This window comes from Peromyscus maniculatus, chromosome 18 (assembly GCF_049852395.1).
Source record: "Peromyscus maniculatus bairdii isolate BWxNUB_F1_BW_parent chromosome 18, HU_Pman_BW_mat_3.1, whole genome shotgun sequence".
Taxonomy (NCBI): Eukaryota; Metazoa; Chordata; class Mammalia; order Rodentia; family Cricetidae; genus Peromyscus; species Peromyscus maniculatus.
Window position 1 is genome coordinate 3,073,111 of NC_134869.1, and position 26,464 is coordinate 3,099,574.

General features: G+C 45.2%; 1 long non-coding RNA gene across 1 annotated transcript; it reads right to left on the reverse strand.

Annotated features, from left to right (window-relative positions):
* Positions 1–5,031: 5,031 nt before the first annotated feature.
* On the reverse strand, positions 5,032–22,330 carry LOC143269316 (uncharacterized). The gene is made up of 2 exons (XR_013045707.1): positions 22,053–22,330; positions 5,032–5,223 (listed from the first exon to the last, which is right to left on the reverse strand). It is a non-coding gene; the product is annotated as an uncharacterized LOC143269316 (long non-coding RNA).
* Between the last annotated feature and the right edge of the window lie 4,134 nt (positions 22,331–26,464).

A 26,464-nucleotide genomic window follows, 5' to 3' on the forward strand; every position in this document is an offset into this window, starting at 1 on the left:
CCTGCAGTCCTTACCCTGAAGCTCTTTGTGAAGTCTCTCTTCTCTTTCTGGATTTGCCAGCCCTCCTTAGAGACCAGGGTGGAGGAGCTCCCTCAGAGTGGGAGGACTGATGGGTATAGACCATTGAAAAAATACCATGAATTCCATTTATTTTCTGTTGAAATTCAAGGGGAGATCCCATTTCCTGTTCTTTACAGTTTAACGGCACCCTGTGACTGGGCTCAGCTCAGTGGCATATGGACTGGATGCTCACAATCTTTTCTAGGCTTCCTCTAAATCTTTCCTAAGAGTCAGTACAATGTCTGCTACTCATTTCATAAATAAAATTGTGCCATGGCGGTGGTGGCGCACGCCTTTAATCCCAGCACTCGGGAGGTAGAGCCAGGTGGATCTCTGTGAGTTCGAGGCCAACCTGGGCTACCAAGTGAGTCCCAGGAAAGGCGCAAAGCTACACAGAGAAACCGTCTTTAAAAACTAAAAATAAATAAATAAATAAATAAATAAATAAATAATTGAAAAAAATGAATAAATAAAATTGCATTGGGCCAAATCCCACTCCTTTGCTCTTGTCTTGCTTGTAGCTGTTTTCACACCACAATAGAGATTAGTAAGATGACCAAGTGAGCACCCTGCAGCCTGCACTGTTTCCTGCACAGCTGCCGACTTCTGCTCTAGTCCCTGTGTGCTGCGATGGACTTGTGTCCTTGGCTGCTGGAAGATGTTCCCCTCCTGCCTCTCCTGCCTGACCTGATTTTCACAGCATCATGATATTGCTCCAACAAGGGATAACTGAGAGAGCCTCCCCAGCCCCAGGCTCCTGAGCTGTCCAAGGAGTTGGTGGAGATCTTCCTTGGGACCCTTATCCCTCTATCTAGTCTTGCATCCTTGCTTCCCTTCCACGGGTATGAATCCTGAACACTCCCAACTAAGTGTCCTGCGCTCTGTTCCCATCTTAGAGTAGGTTCCTGGGGACTGTGCTCTGAGGCATCTCCTCTTTCCCTTTGGGTTGTTCAGTAGGTCAGCATCACAGTTGGAAACTGTTCTTAGAGGACAGTCATCCATAGGAGCCTCTGAATTCCTGTCATATGTGACATTGGAGCAGTGTGACAGTTTGAATGAAATTGGTCCCTATAGGCTCACAGGGAGTGCCACTATTAGGAGGTGTGGCCTTGTTGGAGTGGATGCGGTCTTGTTGGAGGAAGTGTGTCACTGTGGGCTTTGAAGTTTCAGATGCTCAAATCAGGCCCAGGGACTCTTCCTGTTGCCTGTTGATCTGGATGTAGAACTCTTGGCTACTTGTCCAGCACCTTGTCTGCCTGTGTGCCACCATGCTTCCCTTCCTGATGATAATGGGCTAAATCTCTTAAGTGTAAGCCAGCCCCAATTAAATGTTTTTTTTTATAAGAGTTACCATGGTTATGGTGTCTCTTCACAAGCAATAAAACTAAGACATAGGTTGGAACCCAAATTGGGGTATTGTTGTGATTGGCCAGACCATGCTTTTGTTTGGAGAAATGTAGACTTTGGGATTTTGGATTACGAAAGCAGTTGAATGTGTTAAGTAGGGCTCATTGGGCTATACTAGTAAAAGCAGGGAAGACAGTCATGGTGAGGGTGATTTGAGCTCTGGGGACCCAGCTCAAGTGGTTTCAGAAGAGAAGAATATTAGTATGTGGCCTAAAGACTGTTCTTATGATATTTTGGTGGAAAATGTGGCTGCTTTCTGCCCTTGTCCAAAAAAAAACCCAAACAAGCAAACAAAAAACAAACAAAAACAAACAAACAAACACAAAACAAAACAAAACAAAAAACCTGCCTGAAGTTAAATTGAAGAGTCACAGATTAACAGTTTTGGCAGAGGGGATTTTCAGATATCCTAGTACTGACTGTGTAGTTTGATTATCAGTGGCCACACTTATGCATATCTATAATGAAAATGAATAAGCTGAGCAAGGAAAAATATAAAATGTACTATTTGAGGAGAAAAGGGAAAAATTAAAGAAAAGCCTGATGTTAAATGGAATAGAGAGAGTAGTGACCTCAGGGCAAGATCCCACCCAGCCAAGCTTCCAACTAATGCAAAGGAATTAGAGAAAAGCTTAGGGCTGAGTGTGGTGATGCTCACCTTTAATCCCAGCACTTGGGAGGCAGAGGCGGGTGGATCTCTGACTTCAAGGCCAGCTTGGTCTACAGATCAAGTTCCAGGACAGCCATGTTTAGGAAACTATCAAAATCAGAAGACTGGTAAAAATGGATTTGAATGAGGCAGCTGTGATTCAGCCCCAGCCAGCAGCAGACCTTGGTAGATTTGGACAGGTGGTTCTCCCTTTATATATAAGAAAGGGGCTATGGAATCTCCCTCAATACTAAAGGAAGTTAACGAGGCCAGGTGTATGTTGGGGTGCCCCTGCATGGAGGCTCCAAAAGATGCAAAGCTGTGAAGGTGAAGCCTGGATTGCTTTGGAGACCCCAAGATGTTAGGGCTGCCAGGGCCGTGGGGTATCTGCTGAGAAAAGCTGCTAGTAGGGAGTGGAGCCAGCTCAGGGGAAAGAGGGTGCTGCCGTCATCAGTGCTGAACGGAGCTGGAGAGCTGCTGAAGAGCACTTTGACATCAGACATGGAGACGCAGAGTTTGGAGTTTGCCCAGCTGGTTTTCCGCCTTGCTTTGGTCCACTATTTTCCTTTCCTCCCTTTTGGAATGATAATGAATATTCTATGCCATTTTATATCAGAAGTATGTGATCTGCTTTTCATTTTGATTCTACAGGGGATCACAGTTAAGAGATTGCCATGAGTCTCAGAAGAGACTTCGAACTTTGGACTTGTAAATAATGTTGAGACTGTTACAGACTTTGGGGACATTTGAAGTTGGACTGAATTCATTTTTGCACTGATATGGCTCTAAACCTATGGGAGTCAGGGAGTAGAATGTGGTAGTTGGAATGAAAATAGCCCCCATGGGCTCATAGGGAGTGGCACTGCCAGGGGGTGTGGCCTTGTTGGAGTAGGTGTGGACTTGTGGGGGGAAGTGTGTCACTGGTGGGCTCTGAGGTTTCAGAAGCTCAAGCCAGGCCAGGCCCAGGGTCTCTTCCTGCTGCCTGCTGATCTGGATGTAGAACTCTCAGCTACCTCTCTAGCACCAAATCTGTCAGTGTGCTGCCACGCTTCTTGCCATGATGACACTGGATCAAACCTCTGAATTGTAAGCCAGCCCCAGTTAAATGCTTTTCTGTGTAAGAGTTGCTGTGGTCATGGTGGTATCTCTTCACAGTAATAGAAACCCTAATTAAGACGAAGAGTGATCAGCTTTAGTGTGCTATGCCATTTAGATTTTGCTAGTTTTTGTTTCAAGAACTATCTCTGCCTTTTAAAAATTTATTACTTACTTTTGACAAACTAACTAGCAAGTTAAAGTGTTCATTAGATTACTCGGGGCCTGTAGGAACCCCAGATTCCCACCCACCGTAAAACACTGCTCTGGGGTGTCAGCCCTGTGGGAGGAGGCAGGGTCACATCTATTGTTCTTTTTTCCCTTCTCATTTCCCCTCTCCTCTAAAGTTCATGTTACAGCATTCTCTTAAGTTAAATGTGAGTAGGGTGTAACTACCTCTGTCCTCATTCGGGCTCTACCTTCAAGGCATCTCTGAGGAACTTGCATTCTGGCTGAAGAATGCAGAGGGAAAGGAGGAAGGGGCATCAAATTAGGCCCAGATGTCAGACTCCCCCAGCCCGAGCTGTCTGTCAGGACCAAACTCAGAGGCACAGCCTCCAGTGGGCTTCCCAGGCACCAGCGTAAACAAGCCCACGGCTGCCTGCCCACCAGGCACGGCTGCCCTTGTGTCGTCTGCTGAGGCAGCTGGGCCCAACACTGTCTTCTGTCTCCTTCCTTTCTCTGAAGTCATCCTAGGACACAGGTGTGTGTCCCTCACAGCCAGCCATTAGAGAAGATGAATCAGTTTCCCTAAAGGACATGCCCTAGAGCAGTCTGTCAGCTGGAATTCCTCTGGAAGAGTGAGGCATCCCTCCTGACCACAGCTAATGAGAATGTGTGGCTTGCCCACAGAAGAATCCCTGTGATTCTTTAAAGTTAACCACAGATGTGCAGCATCTGGCACCCATGGCAGGGGTTTCCCCAAGGGAGGAGCGCAGTGAACTGGACCAGTCAGTTCATGAGATGCCATTGTGTCCAGGTGTGTCTTCCCTGACTGCCTCTGGATTCAGAGTCTCAGAGGTTCAAGTATAAATTCTTCTTCCTGCTGCTTGGGAATTTTATGATATGCCCCCCATATTGCCTTATTTTCTATGGCTCTTGAATATAGATGAGTGAACCACCCAAAAGCCTCTCGGTCTGCCCTAGGGCTTTCCTTTGCCATTAGCTAGACCTTTCCTGTTATTCCTCCTCTTTTTAGTGACATCCAATGTGTTAGGACTCTAAACTGTCCATACAACCAACTTTAACTGCTCTGTCCCCTCTTAATCCCTGCCTCCGTGTGTGTGTGTGTGTGTGTGTGTGTGTGTGTGTGTGTGTGTGTGTGACTACATTTAACTCAGGTTTCTTGCATGAGCATTGGTGGTGGGGGTGGACAACGCACTTGAGGAAGGGCAACTTACCAGCGGCTACACCACTGAGGTTGTGACCCCTCTTCCCCAGCAGACTTCTACCTATAGCGCAGATGGGGCGTCATGAGCTCCTGCCCCATCCATGATGGAATGTTGATGGGCCCAGCCTTTAGGCAGCGTTGGACTCAGGAGCCCAGTGATCCCAGGATGTGGTGTCGGTCTCTTTCTCCATGTTGGCTCCCGTTGCAGGCAGGTGCCGGGTAGGCAAGTTTGGCAGCTGTGAGACTGATTCCCTCTTCATGGTCTGGGGCATGGGCTTGACTGGGACATCTTGGGTCCCATGTATACTCTTCCATGCATTAGTCACAGTGATCAGAGGGTTGGCTCTTCTTATTTTCTAGCCTGGGCCCCCTGTTCACCTTTAAGGCAAGGATAGAGTCATCCCCTGACCCCCCAAAATAAATCAGAATCTTACTTTGAAAAAAAAGTTAAATGGATGTGGGACAGGAATTAGGACAGCCTGATTCTCCGGTCATATTCTTTTCCAACTCTGACATTCCTGTGGAGGCCTTCCGGATAACCTGGCCCAGGTTCCTCATCACTTGCCGTGGGATATGGGATTGCATGTCCTTGTTACACTCCCTTCTCTGTGTTTGGAGGCTCCTGCTGGACAAAGAGCAAGCACAGATTGTAGGTAGCATGTGAATGGTAGAAAACACATGGTTCCTTCTTTTGTTTAAAACCTGGTTAAAAATAAGATGAGTACAAGGTGGCTTTGAATTGTGATTTTTTTCAATAGTTACTAGTTAAGACAGAGAAAAAACTGTCCCCAACAAGGAGGACTAGTGTTGATTCTGCATGAGTGTGTGAGTGCCTGTCTACTGCATTTTTCCCAGCAGCTGCCTCCAAGTTCAGGTGAAAAGTCAAGATTCACCGTACTCTGGGCTCGTGGGATGCCTGCTGGATTTGTGTAAACCATCCTTTGAGCTGCCGGTAACCTGTACTCTGGGTGCTGTACTTCTCTTGTACTCTGTGTCCAGCACTTTGCTGGACATCTCATAACTATTCAATAAGCTTCCGTGGGTTAAATGTGCCACAGGTACCAGCTTTGGAACTGATATGCAGGAGGTCTGGATTGTAATCAACTTTTTTTTTTTTTTTTTTTTTTAGTTTTTTTGAGACAGGGTTTCTCTGTGTAGCTTTGCGCCTTTCCTGGAACTCACTCTGTAGCATAGGCTGGCCTCGAACTCACAGAGATCCGCCTGGCTCTGCCTCCCGAGTGCTGGGATTAAAGGCGTGCGCCACCGCCCGGCTGTAATCAACTTTTTGACCTTGACTTAACTAAATTGCTGTACCCAAAGGGCATGAAGCAGGACAACAGCTGCCTATATCCAATACTAATTCTCAACATGTACTTACCAATTCCCTCATGGTGGCCAAGAGAGAGAGAACCAAAAACCTCAAGATACATACCAAGGCAGTAATGGGTACAACGAAAGTCCCCCAGAAACACCTTTGCCATCTATAAGGCTGAATGGAAAACACTTTACTTGTATATGCACAGTGTGTAAATTCTGTAGCACCTATATACAAACCCATTTCTTCTCAATGCACCAGGAAGATATGCCGTAATGATATGACCATGTCACACTGGGACCAACACTGCTACACCTAAGCCTTAGATATTATTTCCCATGGTTCCTCCCTGTGTTTGAATATGGAAATACTTAAGGCAATGACAATGAATTCTGTTTACTCTTCCAGCATGTGACCTTACGGAATGGAGAGGAGGTTATCATGTGAGCCAAGTTGCCTCGTCAATAAGTGTAGTACTACTAGTGAATCGTGTAGGCCTGTTTGTAATTCAGTGACAAGGGGGCATTGAGAGAGTGCTTTTCCATGATCAAAAACAAGTCAAAGCAGACTGGAGAGATGGTTCAGTGGCTAACAGCACAGGCTGCCCTTCCAGGGAACCCTGATTCTGTTCCTAACACCAACAAGATGGCTCAGAACTGTCTGTAACTCCAATTCCAGGGATCTGATGCCCTCTTGGGCACAACACATAGTGCCCAGACATACACGCAGGCAAAACACTCATACACACACACAACAGTTTTTAAGCAATTAAAAATATGCTTACAATTTCTGTGTAATGGTTGTAGTAGTGCGGTGCATGTTATGGTAAGGATGTCGATTCCATAGCACAGGATTAAGGCAAAGCCGCTTCTGTACCCAGCACCGATGGACGACTGGGGACAGCAGCTTTGCATCTTCGGTTTCAGCAGCATTTGGGGCCCCAAGCAGATTGTCAAGAAAAAAATCTCCTCTACCATTTAAGTGATTATTTTGTTTGCTATCTCTTTGTTCTTAATAAACGCACGCAGGATAGAGCCATGTAAATCAAATGTGTGGTGCCCTTCCCTAGTTTTCACATAAATATCGATTATTTAGAAGGCAGCAGGCTGGGTGGAGGGTCTTCTGTGGCATACTGAATGTGGCCTTTGTGCTGAGGGAGTTTGCAGTCTCTCAGGTACAAATGAAGAAGCCGAAGTTCAGGACTGTCAAAGATCAAAGAGCTAGTAAGGAGCGGGGCTGGGATTTGAACCCAGGTCTCCTGACTTTAACCTGTGTTTTTTGAGCTTCCTCTTACTGGCTTTCATTGCCACTCGGGTCACTTCCAGAGCCAAAGTCAGCCCTGGAATTCATTACAGAAGAGATGGGCCACTGGAACTGGCCATCTGCCTTTGCAGTTGGGATTTGGACTGGAGTTAGTGTTGATCTCCCTCTCCCCACACCCGCGCTGAAATTGGGTGGGTCAGAGTGGAGTGGATGGTAATGAAGGCTCCGTGTGCTCCAGGCGGCCTACTCCCTGGCCTGCCCATAATGGATGACCACTCTCTTGAAGCGCCTATTGATTACAGAGAGTTGACTTGGGATGTGAGTGGTTGAGCCAAGCGAGGGCAGTTGGAGCTGTGGCCCTCAAATTACTGCCTTCTGACTAACCACGTCAGGCGCTGTTCCAAGGCCTCTGTCAAGTTCAAAGACTGGGTCTGGCCTTGCATCTTCAAGTTCTGTATCTGATGGCCCTTCTCTTCTGTCCCCATGTGTGCCCTATCTGTCCTAAATGTTTAGGGAAGCACGGTACCCCACTTACAGAGTCTGCACCCTATGTGGAGCTCCCAGGCCCCATCTTAGGAGGAGCCCTGAGGACTCTGCCAATAAATCCATGCAGAGGCTGCGGTTTGCCCTGGCACTCAGTGTGCTGACCCAGCCCACCACAGGGTAGTGGTGCCAATCCTAGCGCCCCACCTAAACTGGGCACAGCCATTTTGATGAGCTAAAAAAAGAAATGTTTAGCATTGAAAACAGTGGTGCTGTGATTCCTTTCTGCTATCCGAGCCAAGCCAGGTCTCTTTTCTTCGGCCCAACTTCATGAAGGGGTTGCTACAGTGCTTGGAGGCTGGTTAGAATTTGTTCTCTCCATCGCCCCTTTCAAAAGATAGAAATAAAGCCTTTGGCTCAAGGAATGTAGGCGTCTCACAGAGACTCGTGTATTTACCCTTTGGAGAAATGTCACTAATGGTGTTTTAATCATGCTTTATGTGCCTAGAGACCGATAATAAGAAGAACTTCTATTTACCAAAGCGACAGCTAGCCCCTAATGACGGGCTAAAGCTGAACTACTGGCAGGATATGTAGTGGCTGAGTGCTGGGTAATTACCAAGCAAATTCATCATTATTTCTGCCTTATAAACCAGAATATGTGTTAAATAATACTTTGGGGCCATTGAAGGTAATCACGGAGCCCTGCTCTGTAAGAACATATCATTATCCTGCAGTTACCCCGTGTTTACTAAGCAAATCTATGCAATTATTATCTAGAGCCCAACTCCTGCCCTCAGAGCCACAAAAGTGCACCCAAGGGCAGGTCTGCAGCATGCATACAGGGTCATGAAAACTTGGGGCCTCCAAATTCCAGCTCTGCCCTCATGCCTGGGCTCCCCAAAGCCGTAATCATGGCTTTGTGAAATCAGTTCCTCGTGTCTTCGCCTTTCCCTACCCCAGCGCATCCCAGGTCCTGCTCTGGCCTCCCTGCCATGGAGCACTAGTCAGAAACACCACAGGGCCTCCATCATGGAGCTTCTAGGGAGTTATAGTTGGGCCGTCTTGAGGACCCTGCCAAGCACACCCAGCATCTGTGGACACTCACTTTCTATTAGAGCGCAGTGTATCTGTGACCTTTCTCATTGCTGTGACCTCGAAGAAGCAGCTTAAGGGAGGGGGAGATTATTTTCATTTGAGGGGATACAATCCATCACAGTAGCAAGAATGTGAGGGAACTGATCACACTGTGTCTGTGGCCAGGGAGGAGAAGGCAGTGAACCCTGATGCTCAGCTTGCTTCGTCCCTTTTACACTGTGCTGGGCCCAGCACAGGATAACACCATCGGCATTTTGGATGGGTGGTCCCACTTGAATCAACTTGACCTAGAAACCTCCTCGCAGTCACATGTAGAGGTTTGCCTCCTAGTTATGCATCCTGTCAAGTGGCCGGCGTCAGTATCAACCACTGCACCTAACACATGGCACTCAAATGCCTTGATGAAATCAACCCTCCCCTGTCTTCCCTGAAGACCTACTCTTATCACAGATGTTCTCTCAGAGAGTGCCTTCTCCCAGTCACCTCTCTTCTGCTCATTAACATTTCTGTCAGGCCCTGTGTCAATTAGTGTTGACTACAACCTTCCCTATTGAACCTTCTGAGTTCTGGACCTGGGCTCTATTCTTCCTAATTCCAATTACAGGGCCAGAGGCACAGTAGGCGCTCATGACATGTTTGTTGAATGAATAACAGTCATTCAATAAACACTTGTTAAAAAAAAAAAGGAGCCCTTCAAAGGCCTACTTGATCATGTGACCACGGCAAGGCGCCAAAACCACAGATTTTATTTTGCTTTCACTAACGTGGATACATGTGGGGGCGTTGGGTTTTGAAAGGATTGCAGAAGACATTCTTTGTTGCTCAGATGGATGAACAAAAGACTAATTAATTAAAAACAGGAGCAAAGGCCCCAGCAGACAGCAGGTTCCTATCTGTTCACTCAGTATTGATGAGTTGACATTTGACCATGGGGCTGGACCAGGCCCTGGCCCTCTCTTCCAGCAGCCCCAGGCCTAAGCTGGCTCTGCAGAGAGAGTTTCAGAGCCGAAAGCTGTATTGTGTGGAGCGTTTGTTCCCAAAGTCTCCCAGCTGGCCCCAGGTCACCATGCCTCACTATGTGCTTGTGTGTTCTCAAACCGGGGCTCTTGGTGTTAGCAAAAGATGAGAATTTTCTTTCCTTGTCAACTGCTCCTCTCCCACGAGCCTTCCCCACACACTCTGCTCCACGCTTTCAGTCTCAGAACTGCTCCTGGAGAGTGTTAATGAGACTGCATTGCAAGCCGTAAGGTCAGTGACCTGGGCCTCTGTGCCGTCATGGGAACGAGAGCCGCACTGGAGTACCTGCCACTGCAGAGCACTTCCACACACCTTATGTCTCACAGTCTGACCAAGCTGGTGTGATTGTTAATCCCATTTTCCTGTCAGGGAAAGCAAGGCTTGGGCATGGGAATTGGCCTGTCCATCCATACAAGGAGAGGGTGAAGTGCAGGGCACCTCTTCTGTCATCTTCATACTTGACTCTCATTCTCTTTCTAACATGCTGCATGAGCATACTCTGAAAACGCAGAACTACCTGCTCTGTGTCTGTCAAGCTGAGGATTCCAGATGTGATCTGGTCACAGCTGTAAGGCTACCATGTTTATTATTCTGGCAGTTGAGAATTTTCTGGTTGATAGAATTTGGTCATCTCTTGGGTTTGACAAGGCTAAGTGAGGGTGTACCAGAGTCGATGAAGCAAATTTCAGTGCAAAAGCTCAATGTCTGTGACATGATTCTCTCCACTTCTGCTCAACCAAAGGACAGGCCATAAGCTGTGGCTGGAGAAAGGACCCCTAAACTATGGTTCTGAGGTTCTTAAAGGAGCATTTGCCCCACTGAAGAAGCTAGATGATCAATATCTGACAAAAAGATCAGATCCCAATGATGTAGTTTAGAAACACTGTCAAAGTACTTAGAAAACCACAAGCTTGAGAGCCTGAGGTGAGGGGGCAGCCACTGTGCTTGCTGTGAAGATGGGGACTTAGATTTGTATCATTAGCACCTGCATGGATAACTAGAGACTGAGAAGGCAGAGGCAGAGTCTCTATGGGCTTTCTGGCTAGCTGGTCCAGCTGAATCAATGAGACCCAGATGCAATAAGAGACCCTGCCTTAAAGAAATAAAATGGAAGAGACCCACAAATGGGCACTGTGTAGAAAATGAGAGGCTTTGGAGTACTCAGTCCTAAGTACTCAAGGGTCGGGGATCTATGTGGAAGAGGAGGCAGAAAGACACTGAGAGGCAGAAGTGATGGATGATTATAAGGAAACAGTGTCTTCCAGACACCGCATGACTGATGCACACATGAACTCATAGAGACTGTGGCAGCATTCACAAGGAAGGCCTGGAGAGGTTCGAGATAGACAGGGTCCCAGCACTGAGAGGTGGAAGCAGACATGAGGTCCTATTCCTAACGAAGAAACTATCTGCAACTGATGCCTGCTGGCAAAGGAAAAATCAGTTTCCTCTAATGGAGTCTCACTGATACTGATCAACCACACTTCAGAGCAGAACCCATGCCCAGGAGTGGTTGGCCAACACCAAACAACTCAATGATATTTTTGTAGACGTTTTTGCCTCAAATTGCTTTGTTTGGGCAAAAACTATTTGCTTGTTTATTTTGATTTGTATTTGTGTGTGTGTGTGTTTCTTGTTTTGTGTTGTGTTGTTTGAGAGAGAGAGAGAGAGAGAGAGAGAGAGAGAGAGAGAGAGAGAGAGAGAGAGAGAGAGAGAGAGAAACATAATATTGGGCGGGTAGGGAAGTGAGGAGAATCTGGAAGGAATTAGGGGAGGAGAAAACATGACCAAAATATAATGTCTAAAAATGTTTCCAGTAAATAAAAAATAAGGTGAAGAGTGATTAATAGATCCAGCATCAATCTGTTATCGTCCCCACGCAAGCACACATACATGTATGTGCACTCACATACATGTGTTCTGAATGTTTAGGAACAGCATAGGGTTTTCATTTTCATTCATTCTGACTAAAAATCCAGAAAGTGGATTTTTTAGTCAGTGTTCTCTTGATATAGAGTCTAGAGGAACATATTTTGTAGATTAAATCTATCTATATATAAAGGGGATTTATTAGAATGCTTTACAGGCAGGCTGTGGTCCAGCTAATTCAACAATGGTTGTTTACCAATGGAAGGTCCAAGAATCCAGCAGTTGTTCAGTCCACAAAGCTGGGTTTTTCAGCTGGTCTCCAGTATATGCTGGAATCCTGAATAGTAGACTCCTATGCCAGTGAAGGAATGGACATGCCAGTGAGAGTGAGAACAAGCAGACAGAGAGAGCAAGACTCCTTCTTCTGTGACCTTTATATAGGCTACCAACAGAAAGTGTGGCCCAGATTAAAGGTGGATCTTCCACCTCAGAAAATCTAGATTAAAGTTGTATCTTCCCAGCCAGAAGGTCTGGTTTAAAGTGGGTCTTCCCATGCCAACTGATTTCAGAAAGAAAGAGTTCCTTACAGGTGTACCCAGCTGCTAGAGTTTTAGTTAATCCTAGATGTAGGCAAGTTGACCATCAAGAATAGCCATCACAACACACAGGAGGTAGAGGTAGGTGCATCTCTGTGAGTTTGGAGCCTGCCTGATCTACAGAACTAGTTCCAGAACAGCCAGAGCTGTTACACAGAGAAACCCTGTTTCAAAAACCAAAACCAAAAAAAAAGAATAGCCACTTCAAATCTACCTTTTGCTGCTTTGACACACAATCAGATCTCCTTATGCCATGCTTAATTTCCAAATAAAAACATTAGTCAGGTCATAATTATGACGAACACATTATAACTGTCCTAAACAATTATAAACACATTTTATATTTAACTAGGTCATAGTAATGCCTAACATAATATAGCTATCCTGTATACAACCATAAACATACAATTTTTTGAACAGGTTGCAATATCATCCGAGGAACATTCTTTTGGTATCTCAAACTTAAATATGATAACCACTAATATTCTCTTAATTGGGAATTGAACCAAGATCCTCTGGAAGAGCAGCTAGTGTTCTTAACCACCGAGGAATCTCTGTAGCCCCGAGGGACATTCTTTTAATATCTTAAACTTAAATACAATAACAGGAAGCAAAATTTTCCTAGTTGGTCACTAGGGGTGACAGTGAGTAGAACTATTTCTCTTTCTACCCCTTGATTCCTGGACCCGTGGATCCTGGCTAAGGGAGAAACCGTACCGTATAGTAGACACTGATTCAGCACATATATTGCCTTCTGGAGAACCCTGAACCAGCCCTGCAAGCTGCTGCCACCTAATTGGGGCTGTAACCGTGTCTTTAAAAGGACATTCCATCTTTCTATCAGGTCAGCTGCTTCAGGATGGTGGGGAACCTGGAAAGACCCATGGATTCCATGATCATGGGCCACTGTTGTATTTCTCTGGATGTGAAATGAGTTCCTGGTCAGAAGCAATACCGTGTAGGATATATGTTGGTGGATAAGGCACTCTTTAAGTTCATGGATGGTGGTTTTGGCAGAAGCATTATATTCAGGAAAAGCAGATCCATAACCAGAATAAGCATCTACTCCAGTAAGGACAGAATTGTCCTTTCCGTGGAGAAAATAGTCCAGTGTAGTCAACCTGCCACCAGGTCACTGGCTGGCCATCCCAGGGAATGTTGCCATATCTGGGACTCAGTGCTCATCTCTGCTGTTGGCAGATCTGGCACTCAGCAGCAGCTGTAGCCAGGTTAGCCTTGGTGAGTGGAAATCCCTGTTCTCAAGTCCACACACAACCTCCATCCCTGCCACCATGGCCACTTTGTCCATGGACCATTGGGCAATGACAGGAATGGCTGGAGAAAGAGGCTGACAATCCACAGAATGGGTCATCCTATCCACTTGATTACTGGACTCCCCTCTGCTGAAGTCACCTTTGGATGGGCATTTACATGGCACACAAATATCTTCACATCCTTTGCCCATTTGCAGAGCTCTATCCACATGCTACTTCGACAGATGTTTTCCTTATTGATTTTTCCCTTCATGCTCCTTCTAAGTTCCTGACCATCCAGCCAATCCACTGACTACAACCCTTGAATCAGTGAACAGTCACACATCTGGCCATTTCTCTTTCCAAACAATGTATGACCGTGTGTAGTGCCTGAAGTTCTGCCCAGTGTGAAGATTTCCCTTCACCAGTATTTTTCAGGATTGTCTCAGAAAGGGGTTGTAATGCTGCAGCTGTCCACTTTTGGGTGGTAGACACAATGTGCAGAACCATCAGTGAACCAGGCCCTGTAGGCTCTTCTCTCCCTCCATCAACTGACCACAGGGCACACCCCATGGGGCTACAGGTGCATGATTGGCAGTAGATGGCATCCTACCTATGTCTCTGTACATTTTTGTGCCCCCTCTCTTTCCGCCTTCTCCCTCTCTCTGTCTTTGAGCCAGGGTCTTGCTATATAACCCAGGTTGGCCTTGAACTCACTATATAGCCCCAAAGCATCTCAAACTTGAAGCTGTATTCCTACATCAGCCTCTTGAGTGCTAGGGTTCCAGCTGTGAACCACCACACCTGACTCACTGAGCTTCTCTTCACAGGACTCCTGTCTTTCTGATGTCCCATACAAGGAAACTGAGGCTTAGAAAGCAAAAGAGACTTGTGCAAGACCATGCAGCTTAAACCTGGCAAACCTAGGATTCAGAATCAGATAGATTCTGTTCCGAAGCCCTGGCTCTGTCATTCAGTCCTTGGCCACACAGTGGCGTTTTCCTGCATGTGCTTGCCATCCCACAGCCTGTAGCTGCCATTAGGATTATGCTCTAAAATTATCACTGAGTATGTGAACTGATGGGCAGTTGTGAGTGGGGCTCTGCTGGGGGGAAAGGAATCATCATTTGCCTTAACTGTGGCTTTCTGTCTAGCACAGAGTCCTCTCCATCGGAGGGTGTAATACCAGCTACCCAACTCCTCTCCTCCTTCAAGGCTTTCCCAAAGATAGCCTCCTTCAGGAGCTTCTCTGAGGGCCTATTAACAATTGTACATCTTCAGGTCCACTTCAGGAACACCTATGCTGGTCTTTTCCTGTTACAACCAGCACCTTCCTAGGTTGCTCTCTTGCCCCATGGAGAGACCCTTTCCAGCAGACACTGAATGTTTATCTGTCTATAACCTTTGGACAGTACCTGGCACGACCAAGTGTCTGCTTAATGAATATTGTATAAATGAATGCGTGGACACAAGTAGAGGTACCTTTCACCCTTTTCTTGTTTTTCCTTCATCAGGATAAACAGGAAAGATATTGGAAGGAACCAGGGTGAGAGTGTGTGTGTGTGTACAGGTGTGGAAGAATGTGTGGATGCCTGGGTGTCTGGGTATTGGTGTGCATTCATCAACAAATCCTGACATCATGAAGGTAGCTTAAGACACCAAAACACGTGGTGTGAGCTGGTCTGTTTTCTTTTTGAACACCGACTGTCCACGCCACTGTTAGCATAGAATGTCACTGACCTTGGTACAGAGTACTCTTTGCACATCCTTCCTTGACCCTTCTTCATGTACTTGTTGAAAGAAGTACAAGGTTCTCCAGGGCTTCAGTTCATCCCTGAGGTTTTGTCTCAGCTCTCCTACACCGTGTTGAAGCCTCAGGGAAAGCCCAGACATTGTACAGAGAACCCACAGCTGTCTTCTTCAGATTTATGTTTTGAGTAAATCACGGAAGATGAATCCCAACTCAGCCAACATACCTTCCTGAACAGCAATTCTGGGAAAATTCAAGGTGGGGTCTCCTGATGCCTGGACTTCTTTGTTGGAATCCATCAGTTTGCAACTTGACTCTGTGTTCACACATTTAGCACCCCCAATGGGCTTGGCCAGAGTGTATTTACTTTAGAATTTCTGTCTCTAGTGTCTAGTATGGTGTCAGTATTAGAGATGTGGCTTTTGGTACTATGGATTGATGCAGAAATAAACACGAGTGATAGCATTGATAATAAAAATGTTACAGTTATCAATGTCACATCATCATGAAATGAAGGTCGGTCATTGAATTCTTATCTATGTCTAATATGAGTGTAGCAGTGTTAACACTGTAGGCATCCGCCCTCTGTCAGTTTTCTCTGCCTACTGAACAAATAGGCAAACACACCATGGATAGTAACTTAAAACAACAGAAATACAGTTACAGGTCTGTGGGACAAAAGACAAACACAAGTCCTTACCAAAATCACAGAGATGAAGAGCTTGCCAAGGTCAGAAGGGATTTGAGCACACTGGTCTCCACTTAGCTATGACAGTACTGTTAACCACTGTGTGGCCCTGGATCTTGGCGACAGCAGTCAACTCTTATATATGTGCAAGGTCCTACACTGAGCAATCATTTTCATCTAAAAGCAAAAAACCAACACGGCAACTCAAATGAAAAGATTGCCTCTGTTACACAGCAGCCATTCTGGTGGGTACAGTACTATGGTCACCTCATTGCCTCTCAGAGTGCTGTTGGCACCTCCATCTTCCCATGGGAAGTCTTTGTTGTCTGATGGTTAATCGTGTCTGAAATGAAGGAGCTGGGAGTGGGAAGGACAAAGGGATGGGTAATAAACTACAGACAGAGAACCCACAGTCCTGTGATTGCAGGACCTAGACTCTTTTTATTTATTTATTTATTTATTTATTTATTTATTTATTTATTTATTTATTTATTTATCCTTTTATTTTATAATACCATTCAGTTCTACATATCAGCCATGTTCTCCCCGCTTCTGTCCCCCTCCCCTTCCCCCCAGCCCACTCCCCATTCCCACCTCCTCCAGGGCAAAGCCTTCCCCGAGGACTGAGATCGATCTGGTAGACTCAGTCCATGCAGGTCCAGTCCCCTCCTCCCAGATTGAACCAAGCGTCCCTGCATAAACCCCAGGTTTCAAACAGCCAACTCATGCAATGAGCACAGGACCTGGTACCACTGCCTGGATGCCTCCCAAACAGATCAAGCCAATCAACTGTCTCACCTATTCAGAGGGCCTGATCCAGTTGGGGGCCCCTCAGCCTTTGGTTCATAGTTCATGTGTTTCCATTCATTTGGCTATTTGTCCCTGTACTTTATCCAATCTTGGTTTCAACAATTCTCACTCATATAAACCCTCCTCTTTCTCGCTAATTAGACTTCACATGAACAACCTGGATGTGAGTGGGAGCAATGAAGGGCAAGGGTCGAGGGAAAGAGAGCGGGAGATCCTAGCTGGATCAAGAACAGAGAGGGAGAACAAGGAATAGGAGACCATGGTAAATGGAGATAACATGGGAAAAGGAAGAAACAAAGTGCTAGAGAGGCCCACAGAAATCCACAAAGATACCCCCCACAAAAGACTGCTGGCAATGGTCGAGAGACAGCCGGAACTGACCTACTCTGGTGATGGGATGGCCAAACACCCTAATAGTCGTGCCAGAAACCCCATCCAAGGACTCAGGAATCTGGATGCAGAGAACCTAGACTCTTATCAATGCCTGCCTGACATACTACTTCTCTGCTCCAGCATGTTCAAACTCGGACTCTTCATCTTCCTCTGCACAGTCTCTATGCAGGATCTTCCATCTTAGAAATCAATCCATCATGTACCCCAGGACTAAGCCTGGATTTTATTGTATATAGTCTTCTGTTTCTATTATTCTAATATATATTAGAATATATATAATATACAATATATAGGATATATAACATACAATGTATAGGAAATACATAAACATAAATATATATGTTTTTTGAGACAGGATTTCTTCGTGTAGCCTTGGATGTTCTGGAACCAAACTAGCTCTGTAGACCAGGCTGGCCTCAAACTCACAGAGATTCTCCTGCCTCTGCCTCCTGAGTGCTGGGATTAAAGGTGTACACCACCACCATCTGGCTGTTTTCGTATATATTTAATGGATGGTATCCAACCACCTTCAAATCCATATCTATCTCTAAAATACATCTTGAATATTTTTCTTTTAAAAAAAGATATTTTATTTGTCTGTGTATGCAAGTGAGTGCACATCTGTGTATCCGTGTGTGTGCACATTTGTGTAAGTGTCCTAAGCAGCCAGAAGAGCGTGCTGACTCTCCTGGAGCTGGAGTCACATACAGGGAGTTATGAGCTGTCCGACACGGTGCTGAGAACCAGACTGTGGTCCTCTCAACAAATGCTCTCAACCATTGAGCCAATTCATGAAAGGACTCTTTTTGTTTGTTTATTAAATTACCTTTGAACATTTATCAAAAATCAATTGACCAGGTTTGCATAGATTTGTTTCTGGATTCTACTCTGTGGTTCATTAATTAATCTGTCTTTTTACCAATGCCAAGATGTCTGAGTGATTGTCGCTTTATTACCAAGTCTTGAAACCATGTCCCTTTGAATCTTTTTCCTGTCTCATTCTATCTTCATTCCTAATACTTCTGTCCAGTATCTCAGTCTTCTTGGCTGGAGGATGGACAAGGAGCTGGGTCTGTCCCATCCAACTCCTCCACCATACATCCAGAATGTTCTTCCTAAAACACAAGTGCCTCCCAGGGCTCCTTCCAGGGCAGAATTCAAGGCATATTTTAAAGATGTAAGAAAGAAGATGGAGGACAGACAGGCCTCCCAGGGCTCACAGACATCCTGATACCTATCTCCTTATGTCTTACATTCCTTTCAGAGGACCAGAACTTGTTCCCTAGTACCTACGTCACAGGGCTCACAACTGCCTGAAACTCCAGCTCCAGAAAAGCCAACTTCTTCTTCTAGCTCTGTGGGCACCCACACACATGCATATGCTACCCAGCCCACACATAAGTAAAAACAGAAACCAAATCTTAAAAAAAGATCACTTAAGAAATTAAGGGTGGCATATAGAACTCCATACATTTTGACAAGTATACCACTATCACACTATCAAAGTGCTTTGGCGTCTCCCCAATCCCTTCCTGCTGACCTACTGTGTGCAATCCTATCTCTCTACCCCTGACCCCTCACAGCTACTCATCTGCAGTCCAGATGTTCAGACAAGTCTGGGCAGGTCTTTTAGAGTGTGACATCCTGGAGTTGAGCAGCCTTTTGATTCCTTCATGACCCTTTCTAAGTGTAGTGCATTTGGGACCCATGTTGTATGTCTCAGTGATCATTCTTCTTAACTGTTTACTGTTACCTAATATGCACATTTCTTCATTTATGCACCCACCAACTGAAAGATATTTGAGTTGTTTCCAGTTTCTGGCATTTATGAATAACATTCCTAAACATTCACATGTTTATGTGATGGGATTTTATGTAGATGGTCAGTGTTCTGTTTTGTGTGGGTCCATCGAAGAAGAAGGGTCACTCTGTGATGTATTTTGGGCTCTCTGCGGAAGGAAGGTCCAGCCTCTGATGGACTGAACACTCATGGCTTTGCAAAAGCCTCCTTTTACTATTATACCAAAATCACCTTTAACAAACTGATTTCCATATACCAAAACCTCTTATCTGGGATTGTTTGAAGGAACCATTTGCCTAAGCAATTCTCAGGCATGAGACCTCCTGGTTTGCCCCGTCCTCTCAAGAATGAGCTTTGCAAAGGCTCTGAAATTCCTTCAGAAAGAACTCAGATCAGAATCATAGAATTTAAACAAAAGGGAGTTCAAAGCCTGGTGCTGTCACTCAGAACTCAAGCCAGATGCAATGGCTCTCTGGGATCCCTCATGACGGTGGGTCTACTTTATCTTCCATGGGTAAAGGCCTAGGAGTGGGATTGTGTGCTATGGTAAGTGCACAGCACACTGTTTTCCAAAGTGGTTCTACCATTTTACATCCCCACCAATGGGTGGAGGAGTGTTATAGTAGCCCTTCATTCTTATCAATATTTAGGATTACTGGATTTGGGTTTTTAAAATATTAGCTATTTTAATGTGCATTGGGAGCGTGTTAGCACAAAACCACTCACTTCATGGCCAGAAAGCAAAGATAATGAGCAAGGAGCCAGGATTTTACAATCCCATTGGAAACACACCACCAATGACCTCACAAAGCCTCGTTTCTCAAAGTTTTCATGGTCTTCTGCCTTGTGGACAAAGCTTTTGAGACTGTCTGTAGCCACATGTACCGGTAGCACTGTGGCTATAGTTTGTATGTTTCTAATGACTAAATGGCTAGGTGATTTTCATTGACTATATTGACTATATTGACTATATAGTTATATCATCTTTAATGATGGATCTGTCTAAAAATTTTCCTCATCTTTTATTAAGTTGTTTGTTTTCTTACTATTGAGTTTTGACTTGAGTTCTTTTTTCTATTCTGAATGCAAGCCCACTATCAGATATGTGATTTGCAAGCATCTTTGTGTTTGCAAGCATGCAGGGAAATTCCAAGAAAGCTACAAAAAAAATCACTAAAAAATAAGGACTTGATTTTAGCACACTGCATTATACCAAGTTGGTACCTTCGCCATCCATGACTGCTAAACATGAGCTGAACAGGGACGATACCAACAGACATGTTGGTGTCCTTTGCAGACTAAAAGTTTTGATTTTGATGAAATTTATTTTATTGATTCTTTCTTTTATAGCCTATGCTTTTGACATTATATCTAAGAACTTTGCCTGACTTGAATTCAATAGATTTTCTTCTACAAGTTTTACATTTAGATCTAGAACCTATTTCAAATTAAATAGTGTATATACTGAGCATACAGGTTGTAATTCATTTAGTTTGCATATTAATATCCAAGTTTTTCAGCATTGTTTCTTCAAAGGACTCTTTTTTTTTGTTAAATCACCTTTGAACATTTGCCATAGTCAGTTGGCCATATTCATGTTAGGCCTGTTTCTGGACTCCACATTTTGTTTTGTTAATCTGTCTTTTTACCAAGATGCCTTGAGGAGTGCAACTTTATTGGTAAGTCTTGAGATCAGGTGGCTTGGGTTCTCCAAATAATTTCAGAATTATTTGGGTGATTCTAGTTAGTCTGCCTTTCCATAGAAACCTTTGTGATCCACTTGTCCATATTCAAAAGAACTCTGCTAGGACTCGGTGACTCTGCCGAGCCGCTTTGGGGAGAGTTGCTGTGGTAAGGATGGCACACTGTCTAAACCCGAGGACGGGCTGTCTTCACTGACTGAGGCTTCTTTCTCTTCTTGGGGCAGTTTAGTGTTCAGCATACAGGTTACAATATTTACTTAGATTTTATACCTAAATAGCTCACGACTTCGGTGCTATTACCAATAGATCACTTTGGCATGTCTGTTGGTATCGTCCCTGCTCAGCTCATGTTTAACAGTCATGATGGCGAAAGTACCAACTTGGTATAACACAGTCTGCTAAATTCAGCCCTTACTTCTCAGTGTTTTGTGGTAGCTTTCTTGGAATTTCCCTGCATGCTGTCTGAAACTACACAGTGTACTTCTGCATGTTTCTACTTCCCCCCTTCTCTTTACTGCGCTGACTATGACTCCCAGCATATTGAAAGGACATTGCAAGCTCAGAACCTCCCGATCCTGGGGAGAACTCAGTCTTTTACCATTAAATGTCATGCTAACTATAGTTTGTTTTTTTTTTATAGACTTCCTTTATCAGGTTATAAAAGTTTTCTTCTATTTTTTATTTTTCTTAGTTTGTCGAGAGTTGCATTTTTTGAAGCTTTCCCTGAATCTACAGAAATTGTCAACTAATAAATCCCTTAATAAGTTACTCATTCTGACTCATTTTCATTGTTGTAAAGACCTTGAGTTTTCAGGATAACCCACACAATGTTAGGTATTTCCTCTTTTACATTGCTGGATTCTATTTGCTGTTAATATTTTCACATTTATGGCCAAAGGGGATATTGGTAGCTAGATTTACGTTTTATTGTTTTATTTTTTATGTGTGTGTATGTTTGTGTGGAGGTACACATATGTCAGGGCATGTGTGTGGAAGTCAGAGGACCGCTCATGAGAGTCAGTTCTCTCCTTCCATCATGCAGGATCCTGGGATCAAACTCAGGTCATCAGACTTGGTGGCAAGCACCTTTGTCTCTCCAGCCTGGCAGCTTGTGAGAATAAGATTAAATACAGGACAGAAGACTAATGGACACCAGGCTCTGTTATGCAAACTGCTTGAGTATGATTATGATGCATCATAGGCATCTTAATGCGAGCTTGTCAGTTTTCCAGCCCCTAACAAAACACCTGAGACAGTCAACTCATAAAGAGAAAAGGATTATTTTGCTCCATGGGTTTGGGGGTTTTAATTAGCACTTACTATGTTCTTTACATAGTAAGACCCACTCTAAGAATTCATTTATTTAATTCTCATGACAATGCTATAAATCACACACAACAATTCTGCCTTACCTATAGTTTCAGTTACCTGGAGCCAGCTGTGGTCTGAAAGGGTTAAATGGAAAATTCCAGAAAGAAAGAACTCGTGATTTAAATGAAGAACACAACGAAACCTCACGTGGCCCAGCTGTAGCCCGGGTCTGGTGTACACACAATCTCTGCTGCCCACCCGTCAGGCATTTCAGAGCCCTCTTGGCTGCCAGTACTGTGCTGAGTTACCCAAGTGCTGTGTTGAAGTGCCACTTATTTTACTTTAAAAAGGGCACAAAACACAAGAGTAGTGATGTTGGCGATCCAGATAGAATAGAGATGCCACAGAGAAGGCACAATCACTTAACAGATGTTAGAACAATGGTTTCCTAGGTTCATGCTGTAAGGATTCGGTCCTTAATTATGTCATCAACCTTTGACGGCGTCCCAGCCTGAAAAGCGGGTAGGCTCTCTGTGCGCCCTCTGTCCCCTCTCCTTTCCGCTCCTTCCTCCCATTGGCTCCCCATCTCTCCCCCGTCTGTCTGTCTGTCTGTCTGTCTCTCCCCCCCCCAATAAAGCTCTGAAAAGGTAACCATGGCTATGATTCTTTCAATCAGCACGCTCCTCCGCCGGCATGGCTGCCACGGGCGCCGACCAGCCATGAGGGGCAGCGCCGCGGCATAAACAACACATGCTATGGTTTCAGGCATCTGCTGGGGGTCTTGGGGGGCTTCAGAGGACCCGAGGGTCTGTGCTTTTACTTACTCCTGTGTACCCCAGTGTCCCTCATCTGTGTGGGTGAGGTCTCCTCATTACACACTCAGGGTCACATTCACACCATTTGGGGGTGGGGTGCTCAGGTCTCCATTAGTGGAAGGCTCTGTATCATTCTCTTAAGGCTCTTGTTGAAATTATTCAAGACCCCTGGAGACTTAATTTCAAAATGCTTGGCTTTACTTCTTAACTCTGTGTAAAGAACAAACCAGAAAGATGAATCAGCCCCCTTTGCTTCTGTGACTGTTCTGTGGGTTGCCGGTCTCAGGGTACCTGGGGTCACCATGTCCTTTACACCTTGGATTGGGATATTGACCTTGGGGGTCCCCATGAAACATAGCTGGGCTCATACAACATGCTGCAGGTCCTGAACTATGCAGAAAGTCCATATCTGTAGGGCTTTTGGCTCAGCTCTTGGCCTGTAGGGCTAGATGGCTGTCCTGACCTTGAAATAAAAACAATATTTATGGCTTCTTTCAAGAAAGAAAATAAGTGAAGATCTGGCTATTTTCCGTGGACATTCTTCAGAGCAACCATCAACTGGACTCGAACACCTGGTGGGTGAGAACTCCCAGCACATCCCATCACCTAGAATTGTCTTGTACTACTTGTCTACCTCCTACATACATTTTGTTCTAATGATTTTGCCTTAGCCTCTTCCACTAGACTTGTGTTCTGTGTATATTCATTAAAGTAGTGTTTGTTAAGTGTTCGAGGTGTACAGGCACTGTCTACTGAGAATACAGACATGAAACTAACAGACAATAAACCCAGCCTCTAGGAGCTTACATTCTGTGGGATGGATAAGAAAATGAGATCCTATAATTCACTGGAGTATAGTAAGTGCTGGGGTACTTCATGTTGGATGACTGGAAATGAAGGACGAAGTAGGACTGATAACTGGCTAGGAGGAGGCGCGAGGAACGTGACATTGGAGAAGAGGAAATTGGGGATCCATTTGCATATAAAGAACATTACAGACATGAGAAAAAATGCCCTGAGCCTGGAGTATAACAGTCTATGAGGAGAAGCAGGGGGACAATGTGACTCTGTTGTCCTCCACACAGGATTGCTTCTCAAAGAAATCACTTCAGAGCAAAGGAAGTATGGCGACAGCCCGCACTCCCTTGGCTCACTGGTATTGTCATGTCCCTTGGCATCTGGAAGAAGCTGGCTCATTGGGAGGGTGAAAGGCCTTTGGAAGACATTTATAGTGCCAGCTCACAGAGATAGGACAAGAAGGCTGTATGTGCTGTGAATTAGAACCCAACATAAGGGCTGGGGAGATGGCTCAGTCATTAAAGGCTAGGCTTACAACCAAAAATTTAAGAATCCAACATAAGGTACCATAGTCCCATAGCCCAGAGGCAATAGCTGGGTATGGAAATGGTGCCACTATCACCCCCAGCGACCCACATTTCTCTTCCTGTTCCCATAACCCTATTCTCTGCTGACCTAGAGGTCTTAGTTCTAAAGGAAGGAATATTTTCACCAGAACATGACAAAGACTCTATTGAGCTGGATTTTAGACTTCTTCCTGGCTACACTGGACTCACAAGCCTCTAAGCAACAGGTAAAGAGGGAACTGGCTGTGCCGGCTGGAGGGATGGATCCCGACTAGCAAGGAGAACTGGACCAAGACCTCACAGTGGAGGTACGGAAGTGTGTCTTCATGAAGACATGCATTCCTGAGCATCACCACACCTTAGTATTACTCATCTGGATGTGATGAAGGTTTATAGAAGACCACAGCCAACCAATAAAGGTGGAGTTTCTAATGGTCCGGACTGCAGAAGTGAAGGTTTATGTGACTTGTCTGTCTCCACTCTGCCCTTTCGCTGATTCAGGTCCATGGACTAGCACCAAGGGCATCAGATGCAGAATTTTATGTCCTTCCTAGACATAATGAATCAAAACAGATCTCCAAGGGGCTCATCACAGGTCTTGGCACACTTTACCTGCTGACATACCACACTGCCTTCCTTCACCTACTTTGTTGATGACTCCGAATCCTCTTCACTGGCCTCCTTTGTTCATTCAAGTACGATAAACACAAACACTCCATTGAGTTCCAGCCCACAAAATCTTCCAGCAATTTCTGAATTTTCTGGGAACTTTTCCCTCCCAAACCTTGAACTACTTCATAATGCTGAAGACACACCTATCTCTCTCTCTGTGGAGTCAGACGTCTGTTTTCAGCTGCTTCCCGAAAACAGTTTCTGTGTCTGTTTGTAGTACTTCAAATGCAACACATCTCAGACAGACCCCCTCTGCCCCGACTGCCAATCTTGGTTTCCAGCCTCCCTCCTCACTAATCTCTAGGGTCTTCTCTGGCTCTTCTGCCTTTCTTCTACCACATCCAATCAGCTGCTGAACTTTTCCAACCTTTCTCATCTGTCTAGTACCAGCTTTGTCTCCGTTCACCTGTGTTGCTTTAATTTTTTAAGGTCTTGCAATCAATTAGTTGAATTATTGATTACTCTCTTACCTGTACCTCCTCCTTCCATCCTTGAGTTCATTTTCCACCTGTCACTAGTGCATGCTTCACCAAAGGCACCCTGGATGGTTATTGACCTGACTCACACTTACATTTTCTTAAAAAAACTTGTGTGTGGTATGCATGCATGTGTGTATGCATGTTTTTCACATGTGTGGGCACATTTCTTTTTGTTTGTTTGTTTGTTTTTCTAAGAGATTTTCTATTCATTTTACTACCAACCACAGAGTCCCCTGTCTTCCCTCCTCCTGTTCCCCAGTCTTCCCCCCCAACCCACTCCCCATTCCCACCTCCTCCAAGGCAAGGTCTCCCATGGGGAGTCAGCAGAGTCTGGTACATTCAGTTGAGACAGGTCCAGCCCCCCCCCAACACCCCCCCCTCGCCACCACCACCCTGCCACACCAAGGCTGCACAAAGTGTCTCATCATAGACACTAGACTCCAAAAATCCACCTCATGCAGTAGGAACAGGTCCCGATCCCACTGCCTGGGGGCCCCCTAAAGTTCAAGCTAAAAACCAACTGTCTTGCTTATCCAGAGGGCCTAGTACCATGGGGGCCCCTCAGCTATTGGTCCACAGTACATGTATTTTCACTAGTTTGGCTAGTTGTCTATGTACTTTTTCCAGTCATGGTTTCGATATCCCTTGCTCATAGAATCCCTCCTCTCTCTCATCCATTGGACTCCTGGAGCTCCGCCTGGGATGCGGCTGTGGATCTCTACACGTGCTTCCATCAGTCACTGGATGAGAGTTCTATCATGACAGTTAGGGTATTCAGCCATCTGATCACCAGAGTAGGTCAGCTATGGTCTATGGTGGAGTCATCCTTGTGGATTCCTGGGGACCTCCCTAGCGCTCTGCTTCTCTCTATTCCTATGGTGTCTTCATTTATCATGGTGTCTCTTTCCTTGTTCTCCCACTCTGTTTCTGATCCAGCTTGAACCTCCTGCTCCCCTAAGCTCTCATCCCCCGTCCCTTGTCCTCCATTACCCCCTCAACCCCAGTTTGCTCATGTAGATCTCATCCATTTCTCCATCACTGGGCAGTCCTTCCTAGGGTCCTCCTTACTAGCTAGCCTCCCTGGAGCTGTGGGTTGCAGTCTGGTTATCCTTTGCGTTATATGTAGTATCCACTTATGAGTGAGTACATACCATGTTTGTCCTTCTGAGTCTGGGTTACCTCA